Here is a 20,313-nt window from a genome sequence, read left to right on the forward strand (position 1 = left end):
AAAAACGTTTATTTACCTTCGGAAAATCGGAATGATTGAATGTAGCCATATGTTTAGAGATTGTCAGAATATGGGAATCAGAGGCGCAAAGTCTGGGTAAACAGGATTGAACGTGGTTTGGATTTGTCATCAATTCTGAACTACTCACTGTCAATTCAAGTTACAATTAATATGATTTTTATTGTTTCCTGTAAACGTGCTCTAAATTCAGCTGCTGATCGCTATCACTTGTGAAGTGTTAAGTACAACTGACAAGTACCTGATACACTGTCAAACCCCATACACACATGGCAGGATCCTGATACACTGTGAAACCCCATACGCACCTGGCAGGATCCTGATACATTGTGAAACCCCATACACACCTGGCAGGATCCTGATACACTGTGAAACCCCATACACACCTGGCAGGATCCTGATACAATGTGAAACCCTATACACACCTGGCAGGATCCAAATACACTGTGAAACCCCATTAACACCTGGCAGGATCCTGATACACTGTGAAACCCCATAAACACCTGGCAGGATCCTGATACACTGTGAAACCCCATACACACATGGCAGGATGCTGATACACGGTCAAACCCCATACACACCTGGCAGGATCCTGATACACTGTGAAACCCCATACACACCTGGCAGGATCCTGATACACTGTGAAACCCCATACACACATGGCAGGATCCTGATACACTGTGAAACCCCATACATACCTGGCAAGATCCTGATACACTGTGAAACCCCATACACACCTGGCATGATCCTGATTCACTGTGAAACCCCATACACACATGGCAGGATCCTGATACACTATGTTCCCCATACACACCTGGCAGGATTCAGATACACTATGAAACCCCATACACACCTGGCAGGATCCTGATTCACTGTGAAACCCCATACACACATGGCAGGATCCTGATACACTGTGAAACCCCATACACACCTGGCAGGATCCTGATTCACTGTGACACCACATACACACATGGCAGGATCCTGATACACTATGTTCCCCATACACACCTGGCAGGATTCAGATACACTGTGAAACCCCATACACACCTGGCAGGATCCTGATTCACTGTGAAACCCCATACACACATGGCAGGATCCTGATACACTATGTTCCCCATACACACCTGGCAGGACCATGATTCACTGTGAAATGCCAGACACACCTGGCAGAATCCTGATACACTCTGAAACCCCATAGGGCAGAGATGGGGAAGAATTTCTGAAGAGTGTTCAGGAGAACTTTCTTGATCAGTATGTTTCCAGTCCAATGAGAGAGGAGGCATTGCTGGCTCTGGTTCTGCGGAATGAGGTAGGACAAGAGGAGCAAAGTGAATATTTAGGGATCAATGGTCATAATATCATAAGGTTTAGATTAGATATGGAATAGGACAGGGAGCAATGTGGAGTTAAAATACTTAATTGGTGGAAGGCAATTTTCCGTGGAATCAAAACAGACCTGGCCCGTGTAAATGCGATCAAAAGAGTGGCAGTCAAACCTGTAATCAAACAATGGGCTGCATTTAAAGAGGAAATAGTTTGGATACTGTCGAGGTACATTCCCACTGGGGCGAAAGGTAGGGCAAATAATGTCAGAGCTCCGTGGATGACGAAAGAGATAGAGTGTAAGAAAAAGCAGAAAAAGAGCACTTATGACAGATTTCAGATCGAGATTACATCTGAGAATCAGGCAAAATATAGAAGCTCAAGCAAGAGCTGCAAAAGAAAATAAGAGGGGAAAAGAGAAGGTATGAAAATAGAATGGCAGTTAACAAAATCATTCTAAAAGTCTTCTATTGGCATATAAATAGTAAGCGGGTAGTAATAGGAGGGGTGGGGCCGAGTAGGGACCAAAAAGGAGACCTACATATGGAGGCAGAGGGCATGGCTAAGGTGCTAAATGAGTACTTGCATCTGACTTCATCAAGGAAGCAGATGCTGCCATAGACATATTGAAGCAGGAGGTATAGGAGATAATGGATGGGGTAAAAATGATAAAGAAGAGGTAATAGAAAGGCTGGCTGAACTTAAAGTAGGTAAGTCACCACGACCTTATGGGATGCATCGTAGGATACTGAGGGAAGTGTAGAAATAAATCACGGAGGGACTGGACATAATTTTGCAATCCTCCTTAGAAACGAGAATGGTGTGAGAGGACTGGAGAATTGAAAATGTTACACCCTTGCTCAAAAAATGATATACAGATAAACCGAGCAACTACAACCACGGAAGTGGGCATTCTTTTAGAAACAATAATCAGGGACAAAATTAAAAGTCACTTGGACAAGTGTGTATTAATTAAGGAAAGCCAGCACGGATTTGTTAAAGGCAAATCATGTTTAAACAAATTGATCGATTTTTTTGATGAGGTAACAGAGAGTGTTGATGAGGGCAATGAAGTTGACATGGTGTACATGAATTTCCTAAAGGCGTTCGACAAAGTGCCACATAAAGGCTTGCCAACAAAGTTGAAGCCCCCGGAATAAAAGCGACAATGGCAGCAGTGATAAGAAATTAGCTAAGTGACAGCAAACAGACAGTAGTGGTGAACGGTTGTTTTTTGGTCTGGAGAAAGGCCATAGAATCATAATGGCGCAGAAGGAGCCCATTTGGCCCATGGAGTCCGCCCCAGCTCCCTGTAGAGCAATCCAGTCAGTCCCATTCCCCCGCACTATCCAAGTAGCACTGCAAGTTTATTTCCATAAAGTGCCTATCCAGTCTCCCCTTGAAAACATTGAGCGTCTCTGCTTCCACCACTTTCGTTCACAGTTAAGCCCAGGTCACCACTCGCTGTGTAAAAAAGCGTTTCCTCATGTCCCCCCTGTATCTCTTGCCCAAAACCTTAAATCTGCAGCCATTAGTCCTTTTACCATCAAGTAGTGTCAACATCCTTTCTCCATCTAGTCTATTCAAACCCGTCATAATCTTGTACACCTCTATCAAATCACCCCTCAACCTCCTTTGCTCGAATGAAAGGAAATCCAGCTTCTCCAACCTGTCCTTGTAGCTAAGATTCCTCATCCCCGGAACCATTCTGGTAAATCTCCTCTGCACCCTCTCAAGGACCTTCACATCCTTCCTGAAGTGTGGTGACCAGAATTAGAAGCATTGGTTCAGTTGTAGCCTAACCAGTGCTTTATAAAGGTTCAGCATAAGGTCTCCAATTTTGTGCTCAATACCTATATTTATGAAGCCCAAGATACAATGGCCTAGAAATTCAGTTGGTTGCGCCAGCAGTTAGCGCCTAAAGAAAAGTGAATGTCGGGCGCTATGCGTGTTGCGCCCGGGCGCAGCGCAGTTTGCGCCTCTCCCCAAATTAAGTTGGCCGTTAGCGCCGGCGCAAAGTTTTGCGCCCGCCCGGATGCGCACGCAGAAAATGACGTCACATCCTCGTGCAACGCCCTTTGGCCGCCCCGATTCCAAACTTCAGTCGGACCGCCCCATTGTGCGGCTGGCGGCCGGAGCATTTGAAAAAGGGAACACAACACAGCCAGCGCGGGCCCCAGGGGGCGCAAATTAAAGGGGACGTACCCTCCAGTATAAAGGCCAGCCATTTTGTAGCAAACACTCTTGTGCAACGCATTTCTGGACACACAACAAGGAGGATAGCTAGCTGGTTTCAAGCAGCAACAGCTCAGGTATTTTTGGACTCAGGCCAGAGCGCTGCAAGTGGCCTTTTGGAAATTTGACTGTTTGCCAGGATTTGATGGGGGTTGCATGGGGTGCCAACGCGGAACTGCAGCGCCATGTCCGTAGGGCTCGCAGACACATTGTGAGAGGGGCATCCCTGGCTAGAGGCAGAGGGGGCAACAGGCGTCGGCCACGTAGGCTTTACCCAGTCAGGCTATACCGCCAGCAGCGCTCCTACCTCAACATGACTGGCGCGTGATGTGTTAGAAGGCTCCGATTCCGAAAAGAGGTGGTTGCAGAGATCTGCCACCTGCTTCGCAGAGATCTGCGTCCAAAGCTCACGTGCAGGATGTCTCTGTCGGTGAAAGTGAAGGTGATGGTGGCATTGAACTTCTATGCCACCGGCTCCTTCCAATCCGCTGCTGGGGACATAGCTAACATCTCCCAGTACGGCGTGCATCACTGCATCCACCAGGTGACCGAAGCACTGTTCAGAAGGAGACGCCAATTCATCTCCTTCCCCATGGCCCTGGAGAGCCAGCATCAGCGCGCATTGGGATTTGCAAGACTCGTGGCCTTCCCCTTGGTGCAGGGCGCCATTGACTGTACGTATGTGGCTTTGCGGGCCCCTCTGGAGCATGGCGAGCAGTATCGCAACAGGAAGGGCTACCATTCTCTGAATGTGCAGCTGGTGTGTGACCACAAGCAGCGCATCATGGCTGTCAATGCCAGCTTTCCAGGCAGCAGCCACGATGCGTTTATCCTGCGGCAGAGTACTGTGCATGACATGCTCGAGGCACAGCCTCCCCCAAGAGGATGGCTACTCGGGGACAAAGGCTATCCTTTGTGTACCTGGCTCATGACCCCGCTCCGCGCGCCCAGGACCGCTGCTGAAGAGGCATACAACGACAGCCATCAAACCACCCGCAACATCATCGAGCAAACTATTGGGGTCCTCAAGCAGCAGTTCCACTGCCTTGATCACTCCGGAGGATCTCTGCAGTATTCGAAGGACCGGGTCTCCAAATTTGTGGTAGTTTGCTGCATGCTACACAACCTGGCTATCTGCAGGACTCAGGCACTGCCACCTGATGTTGGACCACCACCTCAGGAGGAGGAGCAGGAGGAGCAGGAGGAGGAGGAGGAGGAGCTGGAGTACATTCCCAGGAGGGAGCGACCAGGGCCAAGGGCCATGCGACGCCACTTTATTACACGTTACTTCTAAGCCCCCTGTCAGGGAATGCCTTGTGGCCATGAGGGAAGATGAATGCAGCCGCTCCGCAAGCCCTCAGCCAGAGAAGCCAACAAACACTGACAAGAATAACCATGGAGACTCTATGAATAAAGATAATTATTTATTACACAAAAATGAAAACCCCTTCCCACATGAATCCCCAAAAACAATCAATGGGCCCCACAAAAGCCCAACGAACGACTCACTCCCACAAACTGGGGAGGAGTAACTCCACATTTGTACAAACCTGGCCTCAACCTCGGCCTTAACGCAAAAAATAAGCCCACGAACCAAACAACCATGGGCAAAAATAAGATGGCCACCGCCATATAAAATGAAAGCTGGCCACACCCTCTACTGAGTGGCCCGCGAGGGCGAGACCTTGTCCAGCCTTTTGCCTCCCCTGCCCGGCCTGCTGCTCCTTCGCAAACTCTGCCCAGTGGCTGCTGCGAGGCTGGGGGAAGGTGCCTGAGGCTCAGATGTCCTTCCGCCAGATGCCCTTGGGGGGCGGCATACACGGCCTTTGGGCCTCGAGGGGCCGGCTGCTGAGTGGCGCACCTGAGCCTGGCCACCATCAGCTCCAGCCGCTTGCCCTTGACGCCCCAGTGGGGGAGTGGCAGCGACGGATGGCACAATGTGGGTAAGCTGGTGTCTGGGATGCGCTGGCTGGTGCTGTGGCGCGCTGGCACTCGGCCGGGCCCGCACTGCAGGATCCGCACCAATCAGCCGAGGAGCGGCTCGCTGGGATGCTGCAGTGCGGCGGGTGCCCTGGCGATGCCTGCCTGAGACAGCGCGTGTGGTAGCAGTGAGTGCCCCTGTTGTCCTGGTGTGCGCCCGCATCACACCCGCCAGGGACTTGACGGCATCAGTGAGCATGCGGCCACTCGCGGCAGTTGATGCCCCGAACTCGCGCACACTGTTCGCCAGCGACTCGATGGCCTCAGGCATGCGCCCCACCACACGCATGAGCTCCGTGTGGCGCCGGTCCGAATCCTCTGCCATCTTGTCCAGCTTCCGCGCCTCCTCCGAGGTGAAGGTGTCCGGACTGGAGTCGGGACTCTCTCGCTGGGGAGCAGGGGACCGAACTAGGGGAACCTTACCACGTTGGTGGCAACGAGTGTCCCGATCAACTGCACTCCCCTCTGATCCTTCCCCCCTTTGGGGGAAGGCCGCGGCCCATGCGCAGGGCTCCTGGGTGGCTAGACGCCACTGGTCCCAGCAGCTGCAATCCCCTGCGACAGTTGGTCCAGGCACTCGTGCAGTGAGGACGTGTCAATCATTTTGTCCTCTCCTGCGGGATCTGAGAGTTCCCCTGATGGTCCGGCTTGCTCTTGCTCCTCCTCCTCCTCCTCCTCCTCCTCCTCCTGCTCGGAGGGGCTGTCACTGGCAGCTTCATGGACCTGGTGTCACCAGCTGAAAGCAGGAATGCACATGAGTAGCTTTAGAGTGAGGAGACGGCATCAGCGAGGGAGTCAGGACTGGTGGCATTCAGCGCATTGGTGGGACAGTGGCAAAGGATGTAGCTCGGATGCGCAAGTGTGACGCAAGAGGGCCAAAAGGCGAGGTCCTTACCATTGCCGGGCAGTGGAGGGTCGGCTACTCCGCACGCTGTGGGCACGATCAGCCGGGCTCCCATGAGCCCACTCACGCGATCCTCCAGGGGAGTGAGCTTCTGCAGCTTGGCGTGGCCTCCCCTGGTCCTGGCACGGGCCTGGGACTTATTGGCAAGTTTAGCCTGCAAGAGAAAGGACGGGCTGTAAGTAAGGAGTGTAGCCCTGATGTAGTGTGCACTGCCTCCCATGGTGGAATAGCTTGGCCAGAGTGTAGCCCTGATGTACTGTGCACTGCCTCCTATGGTGGAATAGCTTGGCCAGAGTGTAGAGTGCAGAATGGGCAATTGATGCTCATGACAGTCCCAAAGCTGCTGGCTGAGGGCTGGCCATTAGGCCTTTCAGCTCCCTTTGCCCATCATGTCAGGTGTACATGCAAGAATGAGAAGGAGACTGGAAAGGGTACTCACCCTGACAATCCTGGTCAGGTCGTTGAATTTTTTCCGACATTGGGTGTGGGTCCTGGGGGCATCGCCGGTGACCGTCACCCTGTTGGCGATCTGCTTCCAGGCTCTGGTGTATTCTTGCTGGGTCGGATTCCTCCCAGTCTCTGGGAACAAGATCCTGCGCCTCTTCTCCAGAGCTGTCACCATTATTCCCAGATCACGCTCTGAGAAACGCAGGGCACGCTCACGGGCCTTCTCTGGCGTTGCCATGACTCCCTGGGGCTGAGCAGCAGTGTTGAGGCCTATTTGCAAAGCTGCAGTGTGCAGGGCGTGGCAGCAGACCAAATCGTCCCTTCCCCCTTTAAGAGCTGGTTGGCGCCACGGGTTCGGCTGTCAATCAAAAAATGACCGCACCCGCGCTGCGCCCCGCCTCGGCGCTATCCCTCTGCACCGCCGACTTAGCGCCTAAAGATGGTAGGGGAACGCCTCTTTTAGCGCTCCAGCAACCTATTTGGGTGAAGCGACTGAATTTCCGGCAAGGTGGTGCCACTTTGGGGCGGGCGCTAACTTCGGGCGGGCGCTAACATTAGCGCCCCAAAACTGGCTATACTGAAATTCTAGGCCAAAATGCTTTGTTAACCACTCTCTGAATATGTCCTGCAACCTTCAAGGACGTATGCACATTAACTCCAAGTCCCTCTGTCCCTACACACACTTTAAAACTGTGCCATTAAGTGTATATTTCCTCTCCCTGTTCCTTCTGCAAAAATGCATCACCTCACACTTCTCTGTATTAAGTAACATCTGGTAAATTTAGATATTCTACACTGTATTCCAATATCCAGAGTCACATATATTATATATATATATATAAAAAAGCAATGGCCCTAGTATTGGCCCCTTGGGGAACACCAATGTCTACCATCCTCCAGTCTGAAAAACGGCCATTTAAAAAAACTCGCTGTTTTATGTCCTTAAGCCAAATCCTTACCCACGTTGCCACTGCCCCATCTATTGCATGAGCCTCAATTTTGTTAATCAGCCTTCTATGTGGTACTTTGTCAAACGCCTTCGGAAAATCAATGTGGACAACATCTATTGCATTCCCTTCATCAATCCTCTTTGTTGCTTCATTAAAAAATTCAATTAGATTCGTCAAACACGGTCTGCCTTTTACAAATCCGTGTTGGCTCTCCTTAATTAGGGTAATACTCTCCAAGTGGCTGTTAATTTTTTCCTTCATTATTGTTTCTAAAACTTTACCCACCACTGATGTTAAACTGACCGGCCGGTAGTTACTCGGATTGTTCTTGCACCCTTACTTGAATAATGGTGTCACATTTTCCACTTTCCAATCCTCCGGCACCCCACCCGCATCAAGGGAAGATTGGAAAAATTGCAAGCCCACCCGCTATCTCCTCCCACAATTCCCTCACTAACCTGGGATGCAAGCCGTCTGGACCAGGCGACTTCTCCACTCGAAGCATACCCAGCCTTTCTAGTATATACTGTCTATCAATCTTCACCACTCGATTGCTTCTACCTTTTCCACTTCTACTGATATTTTGTCAGCATCCACTTCCTTAGCAAACACTGATAAAAAGTGCACGTTGAGTATTCTAGCCTTGCCCTGCACCTCTAAGCATGTATCTCTCCTTTGTTTCTAATAGGCCCCACCACAACTCTTATTACACGCTATATAATAGCAAAATACTGCAGACACTGGAAATCTGAAATAACAACAGAAAATGCTGGAAATACTCAGCAGGCCAGGAAGCATCCGTGGAGAGAGAAACAGGGTTAACGTTTCAGGTCTGGGACCCTTCATCAGAACTGGAAAAAGCTGGAAATGTAACAGATATTAAGCAGGTGCAGAGACAGGGGGGCGGGGTGAGGGGCTTCGGAGGGGAGGAAGGAATTGAAAGAACATGCTGTGAAAATGTTGCAAATGGGAATGGCAGAATCATACTGCATGAAAAATGGGGGCGGGGATAATAATCTGAAATTGTTGAACACTACGTTGAGTCCGGCAGGCTGCAAAGTGCCTAAACGAAAGATGAGGTGCTGCTGCTCGAGCTTACGTTGAGCTTCATTAGAATGTAAGAGGCCGAGGACAGAGAGATCAGAGTGGGAGTGAAGTGGAGAATTAAAGTGACAGACAACCGGAAGCTCAGGGTCACCCGTATGGACTGAACGGAGGTGTTCTGCAAAGTGATCGCCCAATCTACGTTTGGACTCCCCAATGTAGAGGAGATCGCATCGTGAGCAACGAATAGAGTATATTAAATTGCAAGATGTGCAAGTAAATCGCTGTTTCACCTGGAAGGGGTGTTTGGGGCCCAGGACAGTGGGAAGGGAGGAGGTAAAAGGGCATGTGTTGCATCTCCTGCATTTTCACGGGAAAGTGCCAGGTGAAGGAGAAGGGCTGTTGGCTGTGATTGAGGAGTGACCAGGGAGTCACGGAGGGAGCGGTCCCTTCGGAATGCTGAAAGGGGAGGTGAGTGGAAGATGTGTTTGTTGGTGGGATCACGTTGGAGGTGGCGGAAATGGCGGAGGATGATCCATTGAATGTGGAGTCTGGTGGGGTGAAAGGTCAGGACAAGGGGAACCCTATCATGGTTCTGGGAGGGAGCGGAAGGGGTGAGAGCAGAAGAGCGGGAAATAGAACAGACACAGTCAAGGGCCATGTCAACCGCAGTAGAGGGGAATCTTCGGTTGAGGAAAGAGGAAGACATGTCGGAAGCACTGGTATGGAAGGTGGCATCGTCAGAACAGATGCGGCAGAGATGGAGAAACTGGGAGAATGGAATAGAGTCCTTACAGGAAGCTGGGTGGGAGGAAGTGTAGTCCAGGCAGCTGTGGGAGTCGGTGGGCTTGTAGTGGATGTTTGTCGAAAGCCGATCGCCAGAAATGGAGATGGAGAAGTCAAGCAAGGGAAGGGAAGAGTCGAAGATGGACCATGTGAAGGTGAGGGAAGGGTGGAAATTGGAAGTAAAGTGAATGAACTTATCTAGTTCAGGGCGAGAGCAGGAAACGGCACCAAAACAGTCATCGATGTACCGGAAAAAGAGGTGAGGGAGGGGACTTGAGTAGGACTGGAACAAAGAATGTTCCACATATCCCATGAACAGGCAGGCATAGCTAGGGCCCATGCGGGTTCCCATAGCAACTCTTTTAATTTGCAGGAAGTGAGTGGAGTCAAAGGAGAAGTTGTTCAATGTGAGACCAAGTGTGAGTTCAACAATTTCAGCTTATAATCCCTGCCCCCATTTTTCATGCAGTATGATTTTGCCATTCCCATTTGCAACATTTTCACAGCATGTTCTTTCAATTCCTTCCTCCCCTCCTAAAGCCCTCCCCCCTCTGTCTCTGCACCTGCTTAATATCTGTTACATTTCCAGCTTTTTCCAGTTCTGATGAAGGGTCCCAGACCTGAAACGTTAACCCTGTTTCTCTCTCCACGGATGCTGCCTGGCCTGCTGAGTATTTCCAGCATTTCCTGTTGTTATTTCTTACTACACGCTTACTGTTTACATGCTGGCAGAAAATGTTTGTGATCCCTTTTATGTTAACCGCAATTCTACTCTCATGTTCTCTCTTTGCCAATAATATTTTCAGCTTCACAGCCCCTCGCAACTTATTGTATTTGGTCTGGTTCTCCCTTGAAGAATTCACATTACATGCATCATATACCCAGTTTTCTTGTTTCATCGTCTTCTCTATCTCCCTCGTCATCCAAAGATCCCTTGCTTCAGTTCCCTTACTATTCCGTCGTGTTGGAATATACCTCGCCTGTACGTGGATCATCTCCTCCCTAATGATCACCCATTGTTCCATTACAGTTCTTCCTGTCTGCCTTTGGTTCCATTTTACCCTTCTAGATCCTTTTGTATCCCATTGAAGTTAGCCCTATTCAAGTTTAGAAGTTCCACTCTAGATTGTTCATTGCTCCTCTCCATTGCTAATCTAAATCTTAATACAGTGATCCCTCGTAGCCAAGTGTTCTCCCACAGACACTTGGTCGTCCTGGTCCACCTCATTCCCCAGCACCAGATCGAGCAATGCCTCCTTCCTAGTTAGGCCAAGAACATACTGGTAAAGGAAATTCTCCTGAACACATTTCTAAAATTCCTCTCCTTCCTTTCCCTTTACCCTAGCATTATCCCAATCGACATTTGGATAATTAAATCCCCCAATATCAGCACTCTATATATTTTGCTTACCTTTGCGATTTATCTGCAGATTTGCTGCTCTACCTACCTCTCACTATTTGGAGGCCTATAGAATAACCCCTATAGCGTGCTCATAAGCGTTTTGCTCCTCAACTCTAACCAGACGGATTCTGTCCTTGTACCCTCAAGAACACTCTCTCTTTCCAGCACCACAATTTCTTCCTTAATCAGCACTGCCACCTCACTTCCCTTCTTCCTTACCTCTCTTGTCTGAACACCTTGTACCCTTGTATATTAAGTGCCCAGACCTCTCCGTTTTTAAGCCACGTTTCTGTTATTGCCATAACATCAAATTGTGCTTGTAGCTCACCAACCTTACTCACCACACTTCATGCGTTTAAGTACATGCATTCATAAACCAATTTTTTAATTTTCCATCGTCTTTCTGTTTGCTCCGATCTAATATGGTTCTGCAACCGCCTATAGTACTACTTTCTCTAGCACTATCCAACACACTCAATTGTTAATGCAACTTATTCCTCTTTTCTACTCCTATATGCTGCTGCCCATTCCCCTGCCAAGCTAGCTTAAACCATCCGCAACAGCACTAACAACCTCCCCGCGGGAATATTGGTCCCGGCTCTGTTGAGGTGTAACCCGTCCAGCTTGTGCAGTTCACACCTTCCCCAGTAATGGTCCCAATGCCACAGGAATCTAAAGCTCTCCCTCCTGCACCATGTCTCCAGCTATGCATTGATCTGCTCTATCCTCCTATTCCTCTACTCACTAGCAGGTTGCACCAGGAGTAATCCGGACATTACTAACTTTGAGATCCTGCTTTTTAATCTCTCTCCTAGCTCCCTAAATTCTGCCTGCAGGACCTCATCCCTCTTTCTGCTAATGTTGTTTGTACCAATATGGACAATGACCTCTGGCTGGTCACCCTCCCCGCTCAGAGTGTCCTGCAGCCGTTCAATGACATCCTTAACCCTGGCACGAGGGAGGCAACATAACATCCTGGAGTCACATCTGCGGCCGCAGAAACGCCTGTCTGCTCCGCAAACTATCGAATACCCTAACACTATTGCTCTTCCAGTTGTTTTCCTCACCCACTCTGCAGCTGAGCCTCCCGTGGTGCCCTGTACTTGACCCTGGCTACACTCCACAGAGGAACCATCGCCCTCACTTGTATTCAGAACAGAATACTGGTTGGAGACAGCGATGCACTCCGGGTCCTCCTCTTCTGTCAGGTGATTACCCATTCACTCTCAGCCTGCATACTCTTAAGCTGCGGGGTGACCACCTCTAGAAACGTGCTATCCACGTGACACTGAGCCTTACGGATGCACTGCTGTGACTCCAGCCGCCACTAAAGCTCTGAAACCTGGAGCTCGAGTAAGAGTAGCTAGCAACAACTCCCGCACATTTGGTCGTCCAGACTACTTGAAGTGTCCAGGACTTCCCACATGGCACAAGATGTGCACTCCACTGGACTGAGCTGTCCTGCCTCTATTTAATAGACTTAGAACTAACCCAGCAGAAATAAGCTTATAACATAAAACACACTCCCCAGCTACTTACCATCATCACTTTCCCTCTATTTAATAGGCCATTAACAAACTTAGCAGAAATAAACTTATAAACTTAAAAAAATACACTTACCAGCTACTCGCCATTCAGCTCCTTCCCTTGTGTGATGTCACTTTTTCAAATACTACCTCCGTTGATTTGCTGCCGCTCCTTTTAACTGCTCCACTCTCGCAGTGCTCCCTCCATGACTGCTTCTTCCGGTATCGGGCTCCTTCCACTCAGGGCTGCTCCTTTTAACTGCTCCACTCTCACGGTGCTCCCACTCTCGTGGTGCTCCCACCAGGACCGCTCCTTCTTGTATCAGTCTCCTCTGCTCGGGACAGCTCCTGTTAACTGCTCCGCTCTCGCAGTGCTCCCTCCAGGTCCGCTCCTTCCGGTCTCAGGCTCCTGCCACTCAGGACAGCTCCTTTTAACTGCTCCGCTCTCGCAGTACTCCCTCCAGGTCCGCTCCTTCTGGTCTCAGGCTCCTGCCACTCAGGGCAGCCCCTTTTAACTGCTCTGCTCTCGCAGTGCTCCCTCCAGGTCCGCTCCTTCCGGTCTTAGGCTCCTGCCACTCAGGGCTGCTCCTTTTAACTGCTCCGCTCTCGCAGTACTCCCTCCAGGTCTGCTCCTTCTGGTCTCAGGCTCCTGCCACTCAGGACAGCTCCTTTTAACTGCTCCGCTCTCGCCGTGCTCCCTCCAGGTCCGCTCCTTCCAGTCTCAGGCTCCTGCCACTCAGGGCTGCTCCTTTTAACTGCTCCGCTCTCGCAGTACTCCCTCCAGGTCTGCTCCTTCTGGTCTCAGGCTCCTGCCACTCAGGACAGCTCCTTTTAACTGCTCCGCTCTCGCAGTACTCCCTCCAGGTCCGCTCCTTCCGGTCTCAGGCTCCTGCCACTCAGGACAGCTCCTTTTAACTGCTCCGCTCTCGCAGTGCTCCCTCCAGGTCCGCTCCTTCCGGTCTCAGGCTCCTGCCACTCAGGACAGCTCCTGTTAACTGCTCCGCCATCGCGGTGCTCCCTCCAGGTCTGCTCCTTCCGGTCTCAGGCTCCTGCCACTCAGGACAGCTCCTTTTAACTGCTCCGCTCTCGCTGTGCTCCCTCCAGGTCTGCTCCTTCCGGTCTCAGGCTCCTTCCACTCGGGACTGCTCCATTTAACTGCTCCACTCTTGCTGTGCTCTCACCAGGACCGCTCCTTCTTGTATTAGCCTCCTGTGCTCGGGATTGCTCCTTTCAACTGCTCCGCTCTCACTGTGCACCCACCAGGTCCGCTCCTTCTGGTGGTGGTCTCCAACAGCGGTCAGTTCTAAGAAACAAATAACTACATATGGGTATGATCTTGTGGCCATTACAGAAACATGGCTGCAGAGTGACAATGCCTGGGAATTAAACATACCAGGTTATTTAACGATCAGGAATGACAGGAAGGAAGGGGAGGTGGCTATGTTAATAAAGGAAGGAATCACTGTAATACAGAGAAATGATATTGGGTCAAAAGATCAGGATAATGAAACAGTTTGGGTGGAGGTAAGGAATAATAAGGGGAAAAAAACACTAGTGGGCGTAGTCTATAGGCCTCCGAACAGTTGCAACTCTATTGGACGGAATATCAATCAGGAAATAGTTGAGGCTTGTAATAAGGGAACATCTATAATTATGGGGGATTTTAACTATCATATTAATTGGACAAATCAAATTGGGCAGGGCTGCCTTGAGGATGAGTTCATTGAGTGTGTTAGGGATGGGTTTCTTGAGCAGTATGTAACTGAACCGACCAGGGGGCAAGCAACCTTATATCTGGTCCTGTGTAACGAGACAGGATTAATTAAAAATGTCCTAGTAAAGGATCCCCTTGGAACGAGTGACCATAACATGGTTGAATTCCATATTCAATTAGAGGGTGAGAAGATTGGATCTCAAACAAGCGTGCTAAGCTTGAATAAAGGAGACTATGAAGGTATGAGAGCGGAATTGAGTAGAGTGGATTGGGAAAATAGATTAAAGGGTAAGACGATACATGTTCAGTGGTGTACATTTAAGGAGTTATTTTACAACTTCCAAAAAATATATATTCCACTGAGAAGAAAAGGGTGTAAAAGAAAAGACAGCCATCCGTGGCTAAGTAAAGAAATTAAGGATAGTATTCGACAAAAAACAAGGGCATATATGGTAGCCAAATCTAGTGGGAGGATAGAGGATTGGGAAAACTTTAAAAGAAAGCAAAAAATAACAAAAAGATTGATTAAGAAAGGGAAGATAGATTATGAAAGTAAATTAGCAAAAAATATAAAAACAGATAGTAAGGGCTGAAAATTCAGTAGGGTTAGCGCCCATTTTGCGGCGCTAGAGGGCCTAGCACCGCAATGATAGCCGTTTCTGAAATTCACTTCGGCGCTGCCATCGGTGTTCGCCGGTTGCGCTGCGCCGGGACCGATGACATCATCGGTGTGTGCAGCATCCCGGTTGCCGTGGCAACGCGCCCGAACGCCGAAATTCAGTTGCGGCCGCCTCGCCCGTGGCAGCCGCAACTAAGACTCTGGCAACCGAGTCTTACACAAGTTAGCGCCGGCGCATTAAGGTCGGGCGGTGGCCGGCCGCTTTCCCGCCGGCCGCCTGCCCGCACCTCCCTCCACGGAGTCCTCCACCACCCCCCCACGGAACAGATGCGTCTGCCCTGCAAGCCCGGCACTTGTCCGAGGATTCCGGGCTCATTTTTGAAAAAATCAAACGGCCAGCAATCGGGTGAAGGCAGCGCCTCCTTAACGGGAGGAGGAGGCCTGAACTTCCCCAGCCTGCCGCACCACATCGGGTGCCGCAGCGCCGGATTAGCGCCGCAATGCGGCACTCAGCGCCCATTGGGAGACACTCACGCCCGCCAGTAGTGCCGGCAGCCGTCTGGGCGCGGCGCTACTTAATTTTTGGCGCGCGCAAGGGAATTAGCACCAGCGCTAAATTTCCAGCGCTAAAGCCCTGGCGCTGCGTCAACTCAATTTCTATGCCTAAGAGTTTTACAGTTATATGAAAAGAAAAAGGGTGGCTAAAGTAAATGTTGGTCCCTTAGAGGATGAGACCGGGAAATTAATGGTGGGAAATATGGAGATGGCAAAAAAACTGAATAAATTTTTTGTTTTAGTCTTTACAGTAGAGGACACTAAGAATATCCCAACACTGGACAAACAGGGGGCTATAGTGGGGGAGGAGCTAAACATGATCAAAATCACTAAGGAAGTGGTACTCGGTAAAATAATGGGACTCAAGGCGGATAAATCAGCTGGACCTGATGGCTTACATCCTAGGGTCTTGAGGGAAGTTGCGGAAGGGATTTTGAATGCATTGGTAATAATTTTCCAAAACTCCCTGGACTCAGCAAAGGTCCCGGCAGACTGGAAAACTGCTAATGTAACATCCTTATTTAAAAAGGGCAGTAGACTGAAGGCTGGAAACTATAGACTGGTTAGCCTAACATCCGTGTTAGGTAAAATTTTGGAGTCCATTATTAAGGAGACAGTAACAGGACATTTGGATAATCATAATTTAATAGGACAAAGTCAGCATCGTTTTATGAAGGGGAAGTCATGTTTGACAAATTTGCTGGAGTTCTTTGAGGAAGTAACATATAGGGTTGATAAAGGGGAACCAGTGGACGTAGTGTATTTAGACTTCCAAAAGGCATTTGACAAGGTGCCACACAAAAGATTATTGCTTAAGATAAAAAATCACGGGATTGGGGGTAATATTCTGGCATGGATAGAGGATTGGCTATCTAACAGAAGGCAGAGAGTTGGGATAAATGGTTCATTCTCCGACTGGCAATCAGTAACTACTGGTGTTCCGCAGGGGTCAGTGCTGGGTCCCCAACTATTTACAATCTATATTAATGATTTGGAGGAGGGGACCGAGTGTAACATATCAAAGTTTGCCGATGATACTAAGATGGGAGGGAAAGTAGTGAGTGAGGAGGACATAAAAAACCTGCAAGGGGACATAGACAGGCTAAGTAAGTGGGCAGAGATTTGGCAGATGGAATACAATACTGGAAAGTGTGAGGTTATGCTCTTTGGCAGGAAAAATCGTAGAGCAAGTTATTATCTTAATGGCAAGAAACTTTAAAGCACTGAAGTACAAAGGGATCTGGGTTCCCTGATGCACGAAACTCAAAAGGTTAGTATGCAGGTGCAGCAAGTGATTAAGAAGGCCAATGGAATGTTGGCTTTCATTGCTAGGGGGATAGAATATAAAAATAGGGAGGTATTGCTTCAGTTGTACAAGGTATTGGTGAGACCGCACCTGGAATACTGCATACAGTTTTGGTGTCCATACTTAAGAAAAGACATACTTGCTCTCGAGTCAGTACAAAGAAGGTTCACTCGGTTAATCCCGGGGATGAGGGGATGGACATATGAGGAGAGGTTGAGTAGGTTGGGACTCTAGTCATTGGAGTTCAGAAGAATGAGGGGCGATCTTATTGAAACATATATGATTGTGAAGGGTTTGGATTGGGTGGATGTTCCCGATGATGGGTGAAACTAGAACTAGGGGGCATAGTCTTAGAATAAGGGGCTGCTCTTTCAAAACTGAGATGAGGAGGAACTACTTCACCCAGAGGGTGGTAGGTCCATGGAATATGCTGCCCCAAAAAGCTGTAGAAGCTACATCATTACATAAATTTAAAACAGAAATAGACAGTTTCCTAGAAGTAAAGGGAATTAAGGGTTACGGGGAGTGGGCAGGAATTTGGACATGAGTCTAGGTTTGGATCGGACATGGCCCTGTGGGCAGCAGAGCGGGCCCAGGGGCCGTGTAGCCTGATCCTGCTCCTATTTCATGTGTCTAATTCTGTTAGATTCAGGAGATGGTTCTGTGATAGTGGATTGGCGGTTAGGATCAGATCAGCCATGATCTTATTGAATGGCGGAGCAGGCTCGAGGTGCCGATTGGCCTACTCCTGCTCCTATTTCTTATGTTCTTAAGTTCTTATGGATGTGGGTGTACAGGGCACAATTTCAAAATTTGCAAATGACACAATACTTGGAAGTATAGTGAACAGTGAGATGAATAGTGATAGACTTCAAAAAGACATAGACATGCTGGTGGAATAGACAGAGACATGGCAGATGAATTTTAACACAGAAATGTGCGAAGTGTTACATTTTGGTACACAGAAGGAAGAGAGGATATATAAACTAAAGGGTGCAATCCTAAAGGGTGTGCATTAACAGAGAGACCTAGGGGGATATGTGCACAAATCATTGAAGGAGGCAGGGCAGGTTGACAAAGCAATTTAAACAGCTTACGGGACCCTGGGCTTCCTGAGTAGAAGTATAGAGTTCAAAAGTGTGGAGATTATCATTGAATCATAGAATCATAGAAATTTACAGCACAGAAGGAGGCTATTTCGGACCATCGTATCTGCGCCGGCCAACAAGCAGCTATGCAGCCTAATTACACTTCCCATCTCTTGAGCCGTAGCCCTGCAGGTTACAGCATCTCAAGTGAACATCCAGGAAATTTTAATTTGTGGTTAGTGTTCCTGCCTCTACCAGCCTTTCAGGCAGCGAGTTCCAGACACCCACAGCCCTCTGGCTGAAGAAATTTCCCCTCAAATCTCCTCTAAACCTTCCACCAATTACTTGAAATCTGTGCCCCTTCATTTTTGACCCATCTGCTAAGGGAAATAGGTCCTTTCTATTCATTTTATCTAGGCAGCTCATAACTTTATACACCTCAATAGGGTCTCCCCTCAGCCTCCTCACTTCCAAGGAAAACAAACCCAGCCTATCCAGTCTTTCCTCATATCTAAGATTTTCTACACCCGGCAACATCCTTATAAATCTCCTCTGTACCAACTCTAGTGTAATCACATCTTTCCTGTAATGTGCTTACCAGAACTGCATGCAGTAATCTAGCTGAGGCCAAACTAGTGTTTTATACAGTTGAAGCTTAATCCCCTCCTCTTGTATTCTATGCCACGGCTAATAAGGGCAAGCATTCCGTATGCCTTCTTAACCAACTTATCTATCCGGCCTGCTACCTTCAGTGGTCTGTGGACATGCACTGCAAGGTTCCTTTGTTCTTCTACACTACTCAGTGTCGTACCATTTAACGTGTATTCCCTTTCCTTGTTGGCCCTCCCCAAATACATTACCTCTCCCTTCTCCGGATTGAAATCCATTTGCCACTGTTCTGCCCACCTGTCCAATTTAATGATATCGTCCTGCAGTCTACAGCTTCCTTCTTCAGTATCAACCACACAGCCGATTTTAGTATCATCTGCAAACTTCTTAATCATACCCCTTATATTCAAGTCTGGATCATTGATATATACCACAAAAAGCAAGGGACCTAATACTGAGCCCCGCGGAACCCCACTGGAAACAGACTTCCAGTCAAAAACACCTATCAACCATTATCCTCTGCTTCCTGCCTCCAAGCCAGTTTTGAATCCAACTTGACACTTTGTCCTGGATCACATGGGCTTTTAACTTCGTGACCAGTCTGCCATGTGGAACCTTATCAAAAGCCTTGCTAAAGTCCATATACACTACATCAAATGCACTACGTGCATCTACCCTCCTGATTATCTCCAAAAAAATTCAATCAAGTTTATCAGACACGACCTTCCTTTAACAAATCCATACTGACTATCCTTGATTAATCCGTGTCTTTCTAAGTTAAGATTTATCCTGTTGTTCAGAATTCTTTCCAATAATTTTCCCACCACCGAGGTTAGGCTGACTGGCCTGTAATTAATCGGTTTATCCTTTTCTCCCTTTTTAAACAAGGGTACTACATTAGCAGTCCTCCAGTCTTCCGGCACCACACCGGAAGCCAGAGAGAATTGGAAAATGATGGTCAGAACCTTTGCTATTTCCTCTTTTGCTTCAGTTAACAGCCTGGGCTACATTACATTCGGGCCTGTGGATTTATCCACTTTTAAAGCTGCTAAACCACTTTTTACTTCCTCTCTCACTATGTTAATTTCATCTAATATTTCACACCGCTTCCCCCCTGATAGCAATATCTGCCTCGCCCCTCTCCTTTGTGAAAGCCGATGTAAAGTATTCATTAAGAACGCTGCCGATGTCTCCCGCCTCCACACACAGATTACCCTCTTGATCTCTAATAGGCCCTACCCATTCTTTAATTTCTGTCTTAATCTTAATATATTTATAAAATATCTTTGGGTTTTCCTTGATTTTACTTGCCAAGAATTGTTCCTGCTCTCTCTATGCTTTCCTAATATCCTTTTTAATTGCACCCTACACTTTCTGTTCTCCTCTAAAGATCCTGGTAATCGGTCAAACACCTCCCTTTTTTCTTTATCCTATCCTGTAATCCCACCTTTTTTCTTTCAGGGCACTTATTTGGTCTGAACCATTTGGACCTCCTCCTTGAATGCTTCCCACTGCTCTGACAGTGATTTACATTCAAGTAGCTGTTTCCAGTCCAATATGGCTAAGTCCCCTCTGAGCTTAGCAAAATTTGCTTTTCCCCAATTTAGAAATGTTATTCCTGGTCTATCCTTGCCCTTGTCGAGAACTAGAGGACAAAGATTTAAGGTGATTGGCAGAAGAACCAAAGGCAAAATGAGGAAAATATTTTTTACTCAGCGAGTAGTTCTGATCTGGAATGCACTTCCTGAAAGGGTGCTGGTGGCAGACTCAATCCTGGCTTTCAAATGGGAGTTGGATAAGTACTTGC

The 20,313-nt window shown here is 48.5% G+C and overlaps 1 protein-coding gene across 2 annotated transcripts in view; it reads left to right on the forward strand.

Moving 5' to 3' along the window:
- The window catches only part of LOC147093046 (NACHT, LRR and PYD domains-containing protein 3-like), a 68,974-nt gene that overhangs the window by 11,024 nt on the left and 37,637 nt on the right, over positions 1-20,313 (forward strand). The gene's annotated exons all lie outside the window — the stretch shown is intronic.

Source organism: Somniosus microcephalus, unplaced genomic scaffold (assembly GCF_052327205.1).
Source record: "Somniosus microcephalus isolate GS21.2 unplaced genomic scaffold, FLI_Smic_1.0 unresolved_chr2, whole genome shotgun sequence".
NCBI lineage: Eukaryota > Metazoa > Chordata > Chondrichthyes > Squaliformes > Somniosidae > Somniosus > Somniosus microcephalus.